The following is a 20,309-nucleotide window of genomic DNA, read 5'->3' as shown; positions in this document are numbered from 1 at the left end:
ATCATTCATTCATCTGCATCATATAACAAGGGTTGGGTGACACGCGTTGTATTCTTATGGTTTCATCTGATCGAATGTTGCCCTTCAACATTACTTATGTAGCAAGCTATCTTGGCCCTATTGATATTTGTTCAGGTTTCTCAAGAAAAGAAGCTTTAGAAGAAATGCATGTTGGAGAAGGATTGAAATTGAAAGTATTCACTTGAGTTGACTCGTTGTTGACTAAGTCACATTGACTTCTTCCTTAGTATTTGACCATGACTACATTTTGAAAGCATTTTGGATGCAAGGGTTATTTGGTTCCATAATTCAGGAAAAGAGGACTCAAATTTAACAAAGGAGTAAAATCATTCCTTTCCAATCATTTGAAATACAAAGGTCAAGTTCAGGATCAGCCACTACAAGCTGTTAAAAAAGGGGATCACATTACATAAAGTCATTATTCTATCCTAAAAAAAAAAACAAATATTTGCTACTGTATTCAATTACATCGTCCACCTCCACAAAACACTAAGAGGTAATACATCATGCTAGGAGTCACTACAAAGAAAATTACAAAAAATTTCATCAGTGTCCTTGAATTCTACCTAGACTCCTACTGACTCCCTAAGAACCTACCCTCCTGCAAGTGTTCAATTCTTCAAGTCATCCCTATACACTCTCCATCAGTGCACCATAGTCATGATTCAAGTCTTCGAGCCATGCTTCGTTCAAACCTGCGCAAAGACATTCCGTCAATTACCAAGACGAATCCACATGATTCAACATGAAGAAATACAAATGCAGTTTTGTATACCATACAAACTTCACCCTATAATAAAACCCCATCCACCAGTCAGTACCATATTCTCATATACATTCAGCAGCTACATCACCCCTCGAAACCGTCTACCTGGAGCATACACAACCGAATTCAAACAATATCACCTTACAACCACCAGCCCTGCATCAAAGTTTACAACCAACACACATTCATATTAACTCAAGCCTAAAAAATGCATAAACAGAAAGAAACCAGCAACAATCAGCTAGCAACCTAACATCCAAGGCGGAATTCATTCGAGCAGTTCAAATTGGAAGCAGGCATGTTGACTCAGTATTACTACATCAAGGCGACAGTTCAATTCAGTCAAAGAGTACAACACAGCATTTAGTAGAAAATATAGACCAGCTAGACATGATTTACCTCAAGCGTCCTCGTCTTCACCCATCCATCATTTTGTTCACTAACTTCTAGTACCATGCTTATACATATCCAAAAGCCTGCAGCAGTACAATCACAAACCTGAAAAACACCATTTCGGATCATGTTCCTTAAGTCAAATTGCAAAACAACCATTCTCCAGACCAATTCATATAACCACCCTACTGCAAATTACAAAAGAAAACCTACTGCACATAACATATTCAGTTCATCCACACTGTCACATACAACATCAGATCCACACAATTTCAAAGCAAGAGCATTAATCAAGATTTTGAAGGTGTTACCTTACTTGAGGCATAGGCATTTGGTGAGGGTTATAGGTCACTGAGCTATCAACCATGAGATTCATCATCTTCACCACTCCATCTTCAACTTCACTCCCATTCTCCTATCTCTTAACATTCATCATACACACGCTCATTCTCCACCAGAATCCACTCATTCATACACCATAACCTTCAACCTATCACTCTTCATCCCTCACCTCTCAATCTCTCTCTCCCTCGCCTCCACCAGAATCCACTCATTCATACACCATAACCTTCAACCTATCACTCTTCATCCCTCACCTCTCAATCTCTCTCTCCCTCGCCTCCACCAAAGCTCATCATCACCATTGTTGGAGTTTCAACCTCTGAGACTCCTTCAGTCGAGCAAAACCTCCATCACACCTTCAATCATCAATCTCATGCTTCTATCTCTCTGCAACTCTCAATCCTTCAAGCCTCATTGATTCTCAACACTTTACTCTAATCTCAACGCGTGCAAAGGAACAAACCGAGAAGGAAGATTGTAGAAGAAGAAGAAAAAGAAATTGCGAACGGGATCAAGACAATTCGTACCTGAGCATCTGGAACCTCTTCTATTCTTTCGCTTGCGATCTTCTTTCCAGGTATGCCTTGAATTCGTTTGCGTTTTCAATCATTATCATCTGTGCGATATTATGAGCATATTACGTCCGAGTTTTTGCGTCTTTATTCTTCAATGGCGGAGATGAACGGAGAAATGAGTCAGATCGGAGGTGAGAGTGAGACAGAAGTTCAAATCGGAAAGGGGAGGTTTTGAATCGGAGATGAGAATTGTTTTGGTTCCGTCGTGGCCGTTTACGGCGAGAGACAGGTCGAAATCTAATCGTAGATGAGGGGATCTCCACCACCGTCGCCGCCCATTCGCAAAGAAGAAAGGGACGAGTCTGAGAGGGGAGTTCAAAGGTCACAAAATGTGAAAACCCTAAATCTGTTATGAAATTCACCAAATCAATATAGAGATGAATGATACATTAAAGAGAGAAAGAGAAGAGAGAAAGCAATATTGTATTATCTTCTTCCAAAAGTGCCATTTACATTGCAATATGATCCATATTTATAGTACATGACCAATAACAACCATTAACTCAAGGAATACACAAAGGTTAAGAACTTAAATTATAGGAGTTAAGGAATATAGAAAGATTGGGGAAAATGAACATCCACATCTATTTACTATTATTCATAACACTCCCCCTTGGATGTTCATTGAGGATATGCCTCGTTAAAACCTTACTAGAGAAAACCCAGTGGGAAAAATTCTAGTGAAGGAAAAAGAGTACAATATCCTTTAAATATGAATTGCCTCGTTAAAAACCTTACCAGGAAAACCTAGTGGGACAAAACCATGGTGAAGGGAAAAAGAGTGCAAAACATATGTATTTCTCCCCCTCATGCAGACATTTACATGTGAGACGATATTATTTGTAGTAGTTGCTTAAAATTTCTTCTTGGAAGTGACTTCATGGAGTGCTAATAGTTATGCAGGATTTGATGAAGTTGTTGCCATGAGTTGTTCCATAGATCGCCATGAAATGGTTGTACCATCACATGTAAACAAATAACCTCTTTCAGATCTACCCTTGTGAGAATCTGACAAGTAACCAACATCTCTAAGATAACGAAGTATATGTTTGACTCCATTCAAATGTCTTCATGTAGGCGAATAATTGTATCTTCGTAATAGATTGGCCACAAACGATATATCGAGACATGTATAATTAGCAAGGTACATTAGTGCTCCAATTGTACTAAGATATGGTACTTCAGGACCAAACAATTTTATAATCATTTTCTTGAGGCCTGAAAGGATCTTTCTCTACATTTATTGATATAACAATCATTGGAGTAGACAACGAATGAGATTTGTCCATATAGAAGTGTTTCAGCACTTTTCTATATAATCTTCCTGATGTACAAATATTCCATTGTCCAAATTCTCAATTTGTAAGCCTAGACATAATTTTTGTTTTTCCTAGGTCCTTCATCTCAAACTCTTTCTTAAAGGAATTTATAGCTTTTGGAAGCTCTTCAGGAGTTCCAATAATATGTATGTCATTCACATAGATAACTAGTATTGCAAATTCTTTTCCACATCATTTTATGAAAATACAAGTACAAATTGAATTATTTGTATATTCATCATTTAGTAAATATTCACTGAGGCGATTATACCACATGCATCCAGATTCTCGAGATCCATAATTACGTGCCTCTGGTATATTGAACCCTTCAGGGAGTTTCAGGTAAATGTCACTATTAAGTGAACCATATAAATAAGATGTCATTACATCCATCATGTTCAAATTAAGCCCTTCACGTGTTACAAGGCTAATTAATTATCGAAAATTGATTGAATCCACTACAGGTGAATATGTTTTTCCAAAATCAATCTTAGGTCTTTGTGAAAATCATTGAGCAATAAATCAAACTTTATATCATTCTTATTTTTCTTTTTCACAAAAACTCATTTATATCACATTAGTTTCAGATCTTGAGGTGTTCGGACTACTGGTCCAAAAGTGAGTTACTTGTAAAGTGAGTTTAATTCTTCTTCAATTGAATATATTTATTTTGGCCAATTCTCACTTAGTCTACAATCTTTAATAGACTTTTACTCATGATCCTCGTTATCATTGATCACTTTTAGCGCTATATTGTATACAAAGACATTGTCAATATTGACTTTATTTGGTTATCTCAATTTCGATTCCATTCCATTTCATCCATGACATAATTTATCGAGATCTCTTTATTTCATATTTCAAGTACTTGATTTGTTCTTCTGGAACTGAAAATTAAATTAGGTCACAATGCTCTTAGAATTTTCATATTCTCACTTGGGTCATCTTTAGTTTCTTTTCTTAGTAGAGGACTTTTAACATTGGAACCGACTTTCATACCACGCTTCAGGCGCAGCAACAACTCTGTTGCAATATTATATTATCCAATAGGAGAATCCACTTCGAGTGGAGTATTATCAGCTGATAATTTATTTCATATACTTTGCAAATGAATTATATTTTGAACTCCTGGTTCATATTGATTTGTACGAGGATCAAGACAACAATTTATTTTAAATTGTTCATTTGAACTTCTTGTTCATGATTTTAGCTGTTCATTTGAACTTCTTGTTCATGATTTCAGCTACTTATTCCCTCCCCCTAATATTGGGAAAATTAATTTACCAAGTGATAATCAGCCTACTGGGCTGCAATCAAGTATTTAATTATTTTCTCAAATTATATCCTCAAAATTGAGATTCATATTAATTATATTTTTCCAATATTCTTTCATGACTCATCTTAATGTATTATATTGGAGCAATTGGAATATACACAACACATCCAAATGTTCACTTAGATGAGAAATATTAGAATAAATTAGGGAGGACTAAGATATAGTATCTCGTTGGCTTAATGCGAATAAATATCTTAATATCATACTTTGGGTGTTTCAAATATATAATTTAGAATTGATGATCTTATAAGTATCAACCATATAATTAACTTTAGACGTCTAAAGAATGGATCTTCGGGTCCATTTTCTTTTTATGAACATATATTACATGATATTCAATATCAATTTTAATAATATATGTGATACTTATAAAGGAATTTCTAAAAAAATCAGAAAACAAGATCTTAGTCTAATTAGTTGAGAAAATGATTTCACATACTTCTGGTTATGAGTAGAGACATATGCATGATCTTTTAGTCGATGCAACAATTAATGTCATAAAAACTCAATTTCTCAAATTTTTATTTTCCTTTAGAAACACACAAAAATTGACTAGATTGAAGAAACTTCTGGTTCTTCAATACAAATTATTCGCATCATATTATATCCGAGATGACCCAACCGGTTTTACCAACGACACATTTAAGTGTAATTTGTAAACTACTGGTTTACAATGACATGTGCTTCAATTGTACTAATATAAGTGTAGTACAAACCCGAGAAAAAAGACGGTAGCTTTTCTATTACACATTTTATGTCCAAATTGTGTTGTGTAATACAAAGATATTCGATACCTCCAATATAATTCAAAACCAATATAATAGTATCTCATTATTAAACACTTTAATCAAACACATTCATATGAACATATTATCATATAATTATCAAACAATTACCCCTTATAAAATTAAACATATTTAATCATACAATATTATATCACTAAAATTATATCGTCATATAATTAATTTGATTTACTATCCTTCAGCAATGCTTGATAAGTTCTTCAGGAACTATATAAATAATTTGTTATAAACAATAATCTAAAAAATAAATAAAATATATAACCATCCTTCTGGGATGCATTAAAATTATTTGTGTCATTTTTCTGCAATGACAATCTTTTAATGAACATATTACAAATTATGAATTTTTAGATCGATACAACAATTTTTTTTATGAAATCCTTCTGGGATTCAATAATATTATAGATGCGACCTTTTAAAGGTGATTGAACGTGGAATTCTTCTGGAATTCATCAATTATTGATAAACACAATACTCGATTAAACTCAATCTTTGAACAATAATTTGGAGATAGTTTAATAATAATCTTTTGTTCTACAAATATCACATCACAAACTATTTCCATAAACAACGGTCAAGAAAAATTATTCTTTGTGCAATCCTTCAGGGAAATTAACACTTTTATGTGTTAAAATTCAATTCCGGACTAACATATAGAAATGCTTTAATGTTAAATTCTTCCGGAATTTAACAAGAATGACCAAAGAAATCTAATATTATTGTAGAAGGTAAATAAATTTCTCTACAAAATATATAAAAAATAAACATATTTATATGAAGAAAAAAAATAGTAACAAAATCATGAATTATATTATATTGGTTCAAATATATTAAGATTAGAAAAATAACGTAGAACCTGGCTATATCATTACTCGCGTTGTAGAGTATCGTGCTGATAACGTGTTATGAAATTCACCAAATCAATATAGAGATGAATGATACATGAAGGAGAGAAAGAGAAGAGAGAAAGCAATATTGTATTATCTTCTTCCAAAAGTGCCATTTACATTGCAATATGATCCATATTTATAGTACATGACCAATAACAACCATTAACTCAAGGAATACACAAAGGTTAAGAACTTAAATTATAGGAGTTAAGGAATATAGAAAGATTGGGGAAAATGAACATCCACATCTATTTACTATTATTCATAACAAAATCCTTTTTTGTTTTTGTTTTTAGTTTTAATTTAACTCTTTTTTTAATTGAAATAAAAAAATATGAATGCAATTGGTCATGGATCCTGCATCTGGGCTCAATAATTCTGATCTTCACATCTCCCCTTGGGCCCATGCGCCATTTTATTTGAGTCAAAAATCATGGAAAAAAACTGTAATAAATATGCATTGGGCCTGTTACAAAAATCACTACCTCACACCTCCTCTAGATCAATTATACCGCTATTTTTGGCCTAAACAAAATTGTGACAAAAAATCTCCCTTGGGCTATTGATTGGGTCTGTGACCAGAATTGCTGTATGCAATACTAATTTCAGTTTAACACCCCCCTGACTCACACTTAATTGATGGATTTTAGGTCTTCTTACTTAGTTTTTTTACCATATTTTTAGATGATAAAAAGCATGTAAAAAATTATAGTTTTGTTCTAATATTTTAGATAATAACAATACTTAGAATCATAATTTTTGTTCGATTTTTAGGTAATATAAAAATGACATAGAAACCAATAAAAAATGCTAGTTTAGGTTTATTAGAATACAAAAATTTGAATTAGATTTTCTCCCTCATAAAAATAGTAGTATTTTTAGGTTAATTTTGCACTAACGCTTGAATCGTTTTCTTTATTGTTTTTGTATCATTTCCATGCTATTCGGTGTATATTTGTTGTGTGATTTTGTTATTTGTTTTTGGTCATATTTTTGGGCCATTTTTGTTAATATCTTTTGATGCTCCTTTTAGAATTTAATCACCATGTTAGCATTAGACTTAGATTAGAATAACAACTTAGATTAGAATCTAGATATAGTTCCCTATTTCATTCTTTTTTCTTTTCGACTTTTAAAATACTTAATAAATAAAAGAGGTGAATCACACGGTATTAATAGTGAGAGAGAGAAATGAGTGGGATTTATTCCCTAATCTGTTTCTCAGTCGCTTAGTGGGAGAGAAATGAGTGGGATTCATTCCCTAATCTGTTTCTCGATCACTATATAATGGAAGAGAGATGAGTGGGATCCATTCCCTAATCTGTTTCTCTATCGTTATACACTTTTATGTGATTCAAATCGCAAACAAATTCCCCTTAAAAAATACACAACCAAAAACACTTAAAACACCTAACAAAGGTTCGAATTAAAACAAAGTAGAGAAAGTGGTGAGTGGCCCGGTATTGGGAACTGTGCATCACTCATCTACCCTAAAAGACACAAACCAATCTCTCTCTTTCTTCTTTCTAAGGGCAATGTTATTTCCGCTCGAACGCATCATAGGTCGATCCCCTTATGCAAGAGCGCGAACGTTTGTAACACCCCATTTCTACCCGGCAATTATATATAAAAATAAGAGTTTTCAAAATTTCTCAATAAACAAATGAGGCGTCACATAGTCAAAACAAAACAAATCACCTCGTCGCATAAAGCGGATACATAGCACCTTTGAAACAGAATAACTTATTTTATTAAAAACACAGCGGAATCACTTAAGAATGTATTCAATAAAATATCTTAGTTAACTTATCATTTTGTTCAACCAAAATGAAACAATTAAATAGCAACATCATAAATAATATAGATCGTTCCCCCCAGAGTGCTACGTATCAGAGCGATAACCGACTCGAGTAACGGCAACTAAATCTTCATACTTGAATACCTGCACGTTGCCAGTATAAAGGCAACGGCGAAACAAGAGAAAAGGGTGAGATATCAAATCATATAAGTGGGCGTATGATAAATTGCATGCTAGGATTCAGACATATAAAATCATCACATCACAAGTATCAATAGCTACTATACACATCATACTTCTACAGTTCATTAGTCTCACATACTCTTCATCACGCAACAAGTCATAATCATGTAAACGGTATCATCCAATAAATTTCACATATTCAAGTATGCACAAAATTCAATAGTATAATACTCAAAGGATTCAATACTATTATCCCAAATATATACACAATCCATCATTATCACATACTCACACATTTAACCAATTATGTATCAAAACATCACCAATTTCAATTATCACCTCTCATGTACACATAACAATCACATAAATGCATATATTCAAACATCACATAATCTCAACGTGACTCAATGCAAGACATGTGACTCTATGCATGTGGTACCCAATGTGGACCCAAAGTTCCACCGCTTCCGATTCATATAGAATCTAGCCACGCTTCAGATCCGGACAAGATCAAAGCCATCAAATGTAAACATATAGTTTACCGCTTTCCGAATTCACTCTAGAATCCAAGCCGCTTCCGATCCGGACAAGATCAAAGCTACTACGCATGTTTCCAATTAAGGATCAACGTAATCTACGTCTATTTCCATTCAAGGATCACCGTCTAATACCATGTGAACCCACAGTTTCACCGCTTCCACAATAAAGCCGACTATGCTATGAATGAATGTACAATGAACAACCATATATGCAATTAAGATTATCTCTTCAATCTTAACTTACCGCATACCACAATAATCCAACTCTATGAATTAACCACCAATTGTACACCACATTCACAACACATAGATATTATTCACATATAAAAGCAAATAATCCATTATGATTCACAAAATCCAATTAACACTAGTAAATAATACTATATCATGTTAATTCACATATCATCAAGAATCATTGTAATTATTACCACGTTCCGGCAATCGACACGATTACTCAACTTCACATATAAACAAGTCATAACAATTGTTATCATATACTACAAGTAGATAATTTCACATTGCAACCAAACCAACACAACATCATAATAATTCGACACGCCAAGTCAATTCAAAAAATAGTCTATACTTTTCCTTAAATTAGTATTTAATTAAACCGCTAATCTATTACCAACTAACCAGTACTATACATAAAGCATCATTAATTAATCAGGTATAGTTCGTGTTGCTACCGGTTATCTAATTATACCGCTTAAATATACTAACCGGTACTATTTTGAGTAAAACCCGGTTAATTACTTACCGACTAAATCATTATTCTACTAATATGACAAATCGGGACAGTTTGTATACGCTGTTATTTATTTATTTTAACACTGCTACAGGTTATGGGACTGCTATTACAAGTACTTAAATTCTGTTATTATATTTTTCTGCAACTATTTCTAAATATTCTTCTATATACCCTGGACCGGCTTTGAGTCTTAAACTGGAACCTTACATGCTGCTGCTACTTAAATTCTTTTATTGAGATAAAGTCCCAGGGAGTACCACCGAAATGAGTTAGATAAATTACTGTTACGAAAATCAATCTGCTAATGATAATAGGCAGTTCAAATAAGCTAATTCCTAGAAAGAAATCAACACGCCACCTCATAGACAAAATCCACACGACACTCATCTGCAAATGTGTCCAACATTTCTCTTATTTAATCATGTACCTACTAATTGAATTCAAAAGAAAAATTGGTATTTAGAACCAAAAACCACTGTACCGAAAATGGACTATATAAATTACTATTAAAGAATCACTCTACTATGTGATATATGGTACATCTAATGTGACTAATTCCTAGAAAATCTAAGTCATCACAAGAACCACATCATCTTATAATACTGCTAGTACTTAATTTTTAATACTTCAATTCACGCCACATCATCTCCAAATTCTAGACTACCATTTGTCATGTATACTACTAGAAAATTTAAGTGCCACTTGCCTAGTGTAATTATAAAGTAAAAAAACTAACTACTGTTACAAATTCTTTAATAAATCCAAGAAGCTACCACTTAATGATAAAGTTCTATCATGATCTCCAAGCCATAGGTTCTAGTATCCTATTATAATAATATTGGTATAAGACTACACTATTATTGACTATAGAAAGTGAATATTTGGAACATGATATATTAATCAACACGCACAGGATTTCCATGGCCCATACTTCTCACTCGGTCCCTCAACAAAACGGTACAGACTTGCACACAGCCACAGGAAATTAAACGAGCCTTCAATTAATTTATTCAATCAACACAAGATAATGCAATAATTTACACACCCAATTTTCTCACATACAAGGTTTCATAAGCCCCATTATAGGAAGAGAACCCCACCCTTACCTTATCAATGGAAGCAACTCAATGAGTCTCTATTTCTATCTTCAATTTGGCACCATGGATGAAAATTTTCAAACTTCTTCTTCCTCTTCATAGTCTTGCCTCCTTCTCCTATATTCTTGTTACCTTCTTTATGACAACTCTCCTCTTTCCAAATCTCTAAAACCCTAATATAAAACCAATTGGGCTTAGTGTTTAAGTCTTCTCTTTATTATTCTCCACAACTAATTAGGCCCAATAAGTTATATAACTCAATTAACCAATTATAACACATTAAATACTATTGCATCAATATAATAATTCCGACTTATAAATAATATTATTCATAATATTATTTTTCGACTATCCGACTTCAATTTAATAATTCCAAATACGCCCTTAAAATAATAACGGCCATCCAAATTTGACTAAATCCAATATTTAAATCCTTCATTAATTTAATTAATCAATTTAATTAAATTTGGGGTGTTACAACGTTAACTCCGCCCAACTAAAAAACACAAAAACAAACAGAAAATCGTGAGCCGAGCTACGGTAACTCTGATTCCTGAAAAGGATACGTAGGTAGCGGGGTAGGGCCCGTGCGAGTACAAATCTTTCTTTTCCCTACATTTTGCATTCATTCGCATATATAGACATAGACATAGTACACACCCTTTAGATAGAAACAAACATAGGTGGATACCATCGAGTACGATAGGCGTGAGGGGTGCTAATACCTTCCCCTTACGTAACCGACTCCCGTACCCTATTCTCTGGTCGCAAGACCTTGTTCCTTCCTTTTCCAGGTTTTCTGATATTCCTTTCCCTTTTGGGATAAATATATTGGTGGCGACTCTGTTCATTTTTCGCGAGCGTGCGACAACTGGCGACTCTGCTGGGGATTGTGATAGACATGTGCTGGTCCATTCTTAGCGAGTCGATCCTAGCCTTTGTTTGTTTTATTTTATTGGGTGTTTCCTTGTTTGATTATATGTTTGTATCATTTGTATATATATGCTTGCATATCATGTCTATTTTCCGCGTGCATATCATGTTTACTTTCCGCATGCATCTGGACTATATTATGGGTCCCCGTGGGGACCACATATTTTCTCTGTTTGCAGGTTAGGTGGGATGTTCTATGAGGTAAAAGGCCCAATACCCAGGCCAGAGCTGACACATAGGATACCTAGGATAGAGTGGATAGTCATGACGCCAACAGAATGTCAGGTTCTGTTGATTGCGATCATGAGACCCACGACCAGTCGAGACTCAAATGGGATACCATTGTTGGCATGTATTTGCAACAATGATGGTGTTTTAGGAGAGTTGTTAACGCTGGAGACCTTTTGACCTACCCTGACCTAGATTCACCTGTGAGTGGGGAGGGATATACATGACAGGTACCGTTGGTGACTCTTCTGTTCTGATGGTGACTATTGGTTCTCCTGGTATTCAAAAAGGTGTCGGACCTTTGATCTCGTGACATCTGACCTACAAAGGCTTTATATCATTTATTCAGAGGATTGTACAGTGGTTACTAAGATTATGGATCTTGATCCCATGCTTTTGCATTGCATAACATCATTGCTTCATCCACTTCATTTGTAGGGGATCCTAAAGTCTGTTTCCAAAAAAAATAGAAAAAAAGAAAAGAAAATATATTCTATACAAAACAGAGCTTTGATTTCAAAAGAAAAGGAAAGTGTGTGAAAAGACTTTAGGATCCTTGGGCATGAAACATGCATTCATATCATCATGCATTTCATGGTTCCATATCAGAAGCTTATTGGGGTCCCTTCCACAGATTTCTGCTTCATCAACGAAACTGACTTCCCTACGTCTGTATCGTACGAGGAGCAATCAGAGAAGAATCATGGACCATCTTGAACAGAATCAGGCTGCACTTCGTAAGGACATGGACATTATGGGGGAGAGGATGAACCAACTCTTGGAGACTCTCCATGTTGTTATTCAGGGGCAAGGTGAGCTTCGAGAAAACGTCGTTAAACTGACCAAAGATGCTTCGACTACTCTTGCTAATGGGGGACCAAAACCTGTGCACGTGGAAATTCTTGTTGAGGATCCTCATAAGAAGGTTGTGGATGACCATCATGATGTTATTGACCATGAGCAAGATCTTACTGAAACTGCTAGAATGTATCGTGCTCTCGAGGAGCGTCTCAAGGCCATTGAGGATGCCAAGACTTCTAGTTTCAATACTGTTGCTTTGTGCCTAGTTCCTGGGATTGTCATTCCTCCGAAGTTTAAGGTGCCAGATTTTGACAAATACAAAGGTGTCACATGCCCAGAGACTCATCTCCATTCTTATTGTCGTAAGATGGCTGCTGATGCTAACAATGAGCCGCTGCTTATGCATTTCTTTCAAGACAGTCTTACTGGGGCTCCATTAGAATGGTATATGCAACTCGAGAGGACTCACATTCGTACTTGGGGAGAGCTTGTTGATGCTTTCTTGAAGCATTACCATTACAACACTGCTATGGCTCCTAGCCGTGTCCAACTTCAGAATATGTCACAGAAACCTGAGGAATCTTTCAAAGAGTATGCCCGAAGGTGGCGTGAGCTTGCTGCTAGGGTTCAACCTCCCCTTCTAGATCGTGAATTGATTGATTTGTTCATGGGAACCTTGAAAGGCCCTTATCTTCAACATATGATCGGCAATACTTCTTTTTCCTTCTCTGATATGGTTATTATTGGTGAACGGGTTGAGACTTGTGTCAAAGTTGGTACGATTCAAGGTACTTTTGGTTCTAGAAACACTGATCGCAATTGCAAGAAACCGTTCTCAGGGTTTGTTAAAGAGAAAGAGGGTGAGACTAGTAATGCTTCCATTGACAAAGGCAAAGCCTTGCCTATCCTGCTGCTCAGCCTTCATATTATCCAATGCCTATTGCTATTCCTGGTCAATATGTTCCTCAAGCATATGCCGCGGCACTTCCACAACCATGGGTGGCTCATCAACAACTCTTTGTACCTCAACAACAGTTTGCTCATCCTCAGAATTATCAACAGAATTACCAGCAATAGGGTCCACAAAGGCCAAGAAGACCACCAAGAAAGATTGACCCAATTCCTATGACTTACAGTCAACTGCTCTCTCATTTACTCAACGATTCCTTGGTCCAACTAAGGGAATCTAAGCCCCCTCCAACACCGATTCCTCAGGGATATGACTTAAATGCCAAATGTGAGTACCATTCTGGGGCGTCTGGACATTCAACTGAGGATTGTAATATTCTGAAACGCAAAGTCCAAGATCTCATTGACTCCAAAGTGATATCATTCACTTCAGACGGTCTTCGCATAAATTGAAGTGTTCCTTCCCAAATGAATGCCCAGATTTCTTAAAGCATCTCCAAAAGCAATAAGTCCAGACGGAGTCAAGCCTCCTCAACAATGGAAATCATCAATTCATTTCTGCATTTTCATTTGTAATTTTCCTTGTTTTGTTAAAAGTAACTTCCATGTAAAACTCGTTTGTTTTTAATGATAATAAAAATAATGCACTGCATATGCTAGTTTCGAATTAATCCATTCGTGTTCACTCATATCTTCCTGTCTATCGATATCAAACTCTTGATTAAGCAAAAAACATCAAAAGGAGAATAATAATAATAATAATAAATGCAAAAATCTTTAATTGTGTGCTTTTGAATAAAACCCCGCTGAGGATGTACAGGCATTGTTTCAAATCCCCAAGCACTGGAGATATAAGGGAGTGCAACCCTCGTTAACTCTTTGAGCCTTGAAGTAGGAGTTTCTTTTCTGTTCAGAAAAAACCCTCACATTTAACCCAGGGGCAGGGTAGCATTCAATTAATCTGATCGAGCATTCAAAATTCATCAGGAGTGTGCATCCAAGAATACCACAATGGTAATTCATCAATTAAAGGATGAGGCAGTCACAATCACTTCCAACAGATTCAGAGATTCAGGATCACACGGCTCGTTCAACAAAAAAAAAAAGAGCCCGCTAAGTCAACAACTTGAAAACAAGTGACTTAGGCAAAAATTAGGGCATCCCGCTGGACTCCAAAATAAAATTCAAAAGAATTTGTCTAGGCAAAAGTTAGGGAAACAAAAAAAAGCAGAAGTGAAAAACGAGGATTACAAAATAGATCCTCATCAAAAGAACAAAGTTGTGTGATCAGACACCAAATCGAAAGGTAAAGTGACTGTCATGTCCAGAAGACCTCATTGATTCCTCAACCATTCCAAACTCCTATTGAAGGATGAACGCTCGTATCGGGTTAAGTTGAATTTAGGACTGGAGAACATCACGAAGAATGGGTGGGTTAGGTTAGACTTTGAGCCTTAAATCCTTTCTTTCTAAAACCGTGAACCAGGCCACGTTATAACTCTTAAAAGACCTAATTGAAGCAGGGTTTATTTCGAAAGCATACTACATTCAATTTGCGTAAAACTGACTCCTAGATGTTTGCTTACCATTTGCGTTGATATCTGAAACAACTGGATCGAAATCATCAAGATGAAATCAATGAAGTCGCCATCGATTGTTTATTTATCCCAAAAATGGGAAAGGAAAACATCGAGTAAAACCTAAAAGGAAACAAACAAAGGTCTTACGACCTAGAGAACCAGGTAAGGGTGTCGGTTACGCAAGGAGAAGGGGTTAGCACTCCTCACGTCCGTCGTACTCGACGGGATCCGCTCTTGTTAGTCTAAATCTAAGGGTGTTATCTAAAAGTCTAAAGCTAAAACTAAAGGGAAACACACGGAAAAAGAAAGAGAAAAGAAACACAGGGAAAAGAAAGAAAATATATACAAGATTGTGCTCGTTCAGGCCCCGCGACCTAATGCCTACGTATCCCGATTAAGGAATCAGAGCAGCCGTAGTTCGGCTCAAAAGATTTTGTGTGTGTTTTATGTTAAACGTCGCATTCCACTGCTGCTCGACCTTTGGAGACTTACACAATTGTCGTGGAACGGAGTTAACATGTGAATAAAAGAAAATAAAATAAAAGAAAAATCGAACAAAGCATTTTAAAAAGAAAAGAAATATGAAAGATGAATATATACAAAAATAAGTAGCTAAAAAGGAAAATAAACAAGTTAAAATATTTTTGTGGTTTTTAATACGAAAATGAAAATAAAGTCTAAATTTAAAATAAAAGCATGTTTTTGTATTTTTGAAATATAAGAAATTAAAACAATTAGTAAAGTAAAATAAAAGAAAATATAGAAACATTTAAAGGAAATAAACACAATGGGCTTAAAAGAGCAAGCAAACAGGGGGTGTAAATAAAGCTGGGCGCTGGCCCGAGGTGGTAAGGCCCAAAGAGAAATAAAAATCTGCCAAAGGAGAGGTGTATGCTGGAACAAAGGTGTAGGAAGAAAAATAAACCGGATTGGGCTTTAACATTTGGCCCGGAACAAATTCTATCACAAAAAAACCTAAAAACACACATACAGGACTCGGTCTCCTCCCTCAATTCCAAACAGCCGCTCTGCTTCACTTCATCTCCATGGCCGCTTTCCTTCATCTCCCATGTTCTTCTTCTACATCTCTCAACTCACACTCGGTGCTTCATCATCTCTCTCACGAATCAGCAATAAACAACAACAAAACGAAACAAAAACTCCCTCACCGATCTCTCATCGTTTTCGGCTTCCACTGTTTCTATCCTATGCAATCTATCTCTCTATCCTCACCGAAATCAAGTATCAACAAGAAGCAAGCATACAAATTCGATGATAATTGAACACAACAACAACTCAGTTTAAGCACACAAGCATAGCATGGCAACAACAAACAGGTTCTAGCATACAGTCAACAATTTAACACTGAAGCATTTACAAATTGAGGCTTACCTACGGCGAGGAGGCTTCGCCGGAAATTGTTGAATAAAAATCGTGATGCGAACAAGAATCAGAGATAGGTATGCCACTCCTTCTGCTCCACTTTGATTCTGGAAAATAGTGATAATAACGTGATGTTGTTGTTACTTCGAATTGACTCCGAGAACTCGCTCAATCGTTGAAGAAACCACTCAATTGCTGAAGGAAACGCTCAATCGCCGAAGAACTCGATGTACCGGATTTGCTGCATGTGGTTGATTCGCTTCCGTTGGTGTTGTTGTTGATCTGAAATCAAACTCGGTGCGTAATGTTGAAGATGAAACGTGATGGATTCGATCTGAATCGATACAAGTTGCTTGTTGAGTTAATTCACGTAGCTTCGAAATTCTCACTGATGCAGTCGTTTGTTGTATGATACGATGGAATCGGTTTGAGGGTGATGAATTGATGAAATTGAAAGGTTTTGTGAGAAAATATGGATGACGATGATGGAAGCGGTGAAGTTTGGTTCAGCTTTATGAACGTGAGATTCTGCAAATTTGTGAAAAGATTATGAGTTGCAGGTTGAAGGTTTGATCAAGTTTTGGAGGAGAATTTTCTGTGGAGATTTTGGCAGCATAACGGTATTCATTTCTCCTCCCCTTTTCAGTGTGATCTCTTCTGTATTTATAGGAGAGTGAGGTGTGAATGGTGTGAGCAAAATGAGAGGGAAATTGAGAGGGAAATCGGTTCACGATTTGTGAATGGGAGGGAATCCGCGTGAGAATGGTGATGAAGAATTGTAGACCATTGATTAATTTGTATGGAGGGTGGAGATTGATTCTTGAATGAATCTGAATTTGTGCAAGCAAAATGTGATTCTCCTTTCTTGGTTGAGAAAAACGTGAATTCACTTGTACATGGGCATTTGATATTTTATTCCACCTATTTTATTGAATAAAAGAACTAAAAATAACACTAATAAAAAAAAGGTTAGTAATAAAAACAAACTAACATAATAAAATGATTTTTATATTAAAGAATAGTTTTAATTTTAATAATAACTCAAATTAGAAAGATATTTCAAATTTGAATTAAAATTAGAATTAATACTAAAAATTAATATAAAAAATCATAAAATGACCCTAAACTTGAAAAACAAATGAGAAAATGGGATTTTAAATCTTGACTTGAACTTGGACTTGAAATGTTGACTTTAAGTCGAATCATCTCGCAAATCCCACTTTTCTTCGATCCAGTCCGTGTAACAAAAATAAAAGAGAAACAAGACATATTTTTGCAATTTTGAACTAATGGTTAGTAAACATAAAGAAAAATATAATAAAACGCAATGATGCAAATGAACAAGAATCGCAGGATAAAAATCAGGGTGCAACAATATCGATATGACAAATAATTCAAACACTGAACGTCACAACATTGTTTCAATAACTTTGATCTCGAAGCTAGCATAAGCATTGCATTAGGATTATCATCTTCAAAACAAATATCTTTTACTTGTGAATAAACACTTGACATCAAGGAAGATCAAACAATGAACAACTGCAGAAAAAGTTGATCGATTCCATGAGCCATTCACTTCAAAGGCTGATTACTCCTAGGGGCAAGTTATGAGAAGACTCTATCAGCAGAGAAATCCATTCACTGTTGGTCAATCCGGGGCAACCGAGTCGAGGAATCTCTCTTGAGCTTAATCAATCTGAAGCAGTTACGTCGAGATTCGACAGATCTCTCCAAGGATCCTTTGGGGCAAAATCCTTCGTAAGTCACGAATCTTGGGGCACAATGTTCTGAGTTTTATTGTTCTCTCCCCAATCATAGGAGTTTATTTCTCCTGAAAGTTTTGTCTCTCCCCAAGCATGAGTTTATTTCTCTTGGGAGTTGTCCCAACCTGATCCCCTTATCTGGATCTCTCATCCCCAACATGGTGAATCGAGGGAATCTCCTCAAGCTCACAATCCCCAAGCAATTCAAGATGTAGGGAAAGTCAAACGAAGTCACTTCCTCCCCAACAAAGCTACATTTCAACCCTCAGCGCAGTTTCCAATGATCTTTGGTACTGTAGGGCTTCCAGCACCAACTCATATTGGTATCTCAAGACAGCGAGCAATGGACCCCAATGATCCTGCTTCTCTATCACATTGATGCCTTTATTTGGCACTTTGCATATAGTTTCCATCGCATATAACATTGCATCCTCAAAAAGCGTAGCATATCCATCAAAGCGGATCATTCACTACGCCAAATTTAAGTTTTAGAAGCGCAGCTACGAAAGCGCTTTTGCCCAAAAGCGCTCTGGTAGGTTTGGCTAAAAACAAAATTAAAAATCACGCTAGAAAAGTGCTCTTATAGGTGGGGGTAATGAAAGCGCTTTCTAAAAGCGCTCTTATAGGGGGTGGGTATGAAAGCGCTTTCTAAAAGCGCTCTTATAGGGGGTGGGTATGAAAGCGCTTTGTAAAAGCGCTCTTATAGGGGGTGGGTATGAAAGCGCTTTTGAAAGCGCTCTTATAGGGGGTGGGTACAAAAGTGCTTTTAGTAATAAAGCGCTGGTATAAAGGGGCATATGAAAGCGCTTCTGAAAAGCGCTCTGGTAGCCCTTTTTAAAATTTTCATAAAATTAAAACACGCTATTTCAATCAGAAACACAAAACATCCGTACTCGGTTTCTTCTTCCTCTCGCTCACGCACACTCTCTGCTTCCTCGCTCTCACTCCCTCCGCCGTGGTCTCAGCCACTCCTCCGTCCCTCCGTCGTCGTCTCACTCTCACTCTCAAACCAACTAGCCGCCGCTGCCGCCGCCGCTGCTACGCCGTTTTGTGGGATTTTAGGGTTTTCTTGGTCAAAATCAACATCTTCTTGCTGCTTCTATTCAGGTAAAGTCTTCCCACTATGTTGCTCACTATTTGCTTTCCGATACACACTACCTATGAGTTTCTTTCATCGATTCTAAATTGTATAACTGTAATCAATGTTTCTGGGTTGGTCTTCCATATGAATTGCAGTGTTATAATTATAAGTTTCTGAATTTAGTCTTCCAAGTAGTTTTTTTTTCTAAATTCTAAGGCTGACACTGATATGTTGTATAATTGTATGAATATTTTTCTTCATTTCATAACATCTACTAATTGTATGGATAATTTTGTTCTAACTTCTAAGGCTGACACTGATATTACACTGATATGTTGTGTAATATTAACTCTTGTTTTCGCAAAATAGTAGTTTTGTAAAATTAAATTTGAATAGAAGCTTAAACCATCATTAGTCCGTCATCTAAAGATTCAAATCGTAAATCTATTAATCTAGAATGAGAAGATGGTAATGTAAAAGAGAACACTCTTAAAGGAGTGTTCTTAAAGCATTATTTTAACGTAGTATCTAAATGAAAAGCTAGTAATGTCAACTGTTGAAGATATAATATTTAATGAAGATTTTAGATGAAAGGAGTGTTGTTTAATTGTCAATCATAATTAGTATGAAGCTATAGTTATAGAGTCATAAGAGAGAGGCCAAACTAAGAATTTACATAAGTGTTACGAATTTGAGAATTCCGACAAGTCACGAATTAGAAAAGAAATTATGTCTTATAATTATGGCAAGGTGGGGTACATAAAAATAAATTACATGTTCCTCAAAAGTCACTATGCTTCTATTGCTTGCTTCTTCTT

General features: G+C 35.8%; 1 long non-coding RNA gene across 2 annotated transcripts; it reads right to left on the bottom strand.

Moving 5' to 3' along the window:
* Positions 1 to 329: 329 nt before the first annotated feature.
* Positions 330 to 2,436, bottom strand: LOC131611485 (uncharacterized). 2 transcript variants are annotated; one of them, XR_009286932.1, is made up of 5 exons: positions 1,492 to 2,436; positions 1,187 to 1,285; positions 1,037 to 1,102; positions 797 to 943; positions 330 to 716 (listed from the first exon to the last, which is right to left on the bottom strand). It is a non-coding gene; the product is annotated as an uncharacterized LOC131611485 (long non-coding RNA). The 2 variants fall into 2 exon arrangements; XR_009286933.1 differs by having other exon boundaries at positions 1,187 to 1,263.
* Between the last annotated feature and the right edge of the window lie 17,873 nt (positions 2,437 to 20,309).

Source organism: Vicia villosa, linkage group LG6 (assembly GCF_029867415.1).
Source record: "Vicia villosa cultivar HV-30 ecotype Madison, WI linkage group LG6, Vvil1.0, whole genome shotgun sequence".
Taxonomy (NCBI): domain Eukaryota; kingdom Viridiplantae; phylum Streptophyta; class Magnoliopsida; order Fabales; family Fabaceae; genus Vicia; species Vicia villosa.
Note: the sequence above shows the minus strand (reverse complement) of the source record. Positions and strands in the feature narration are given on the sequence as shown.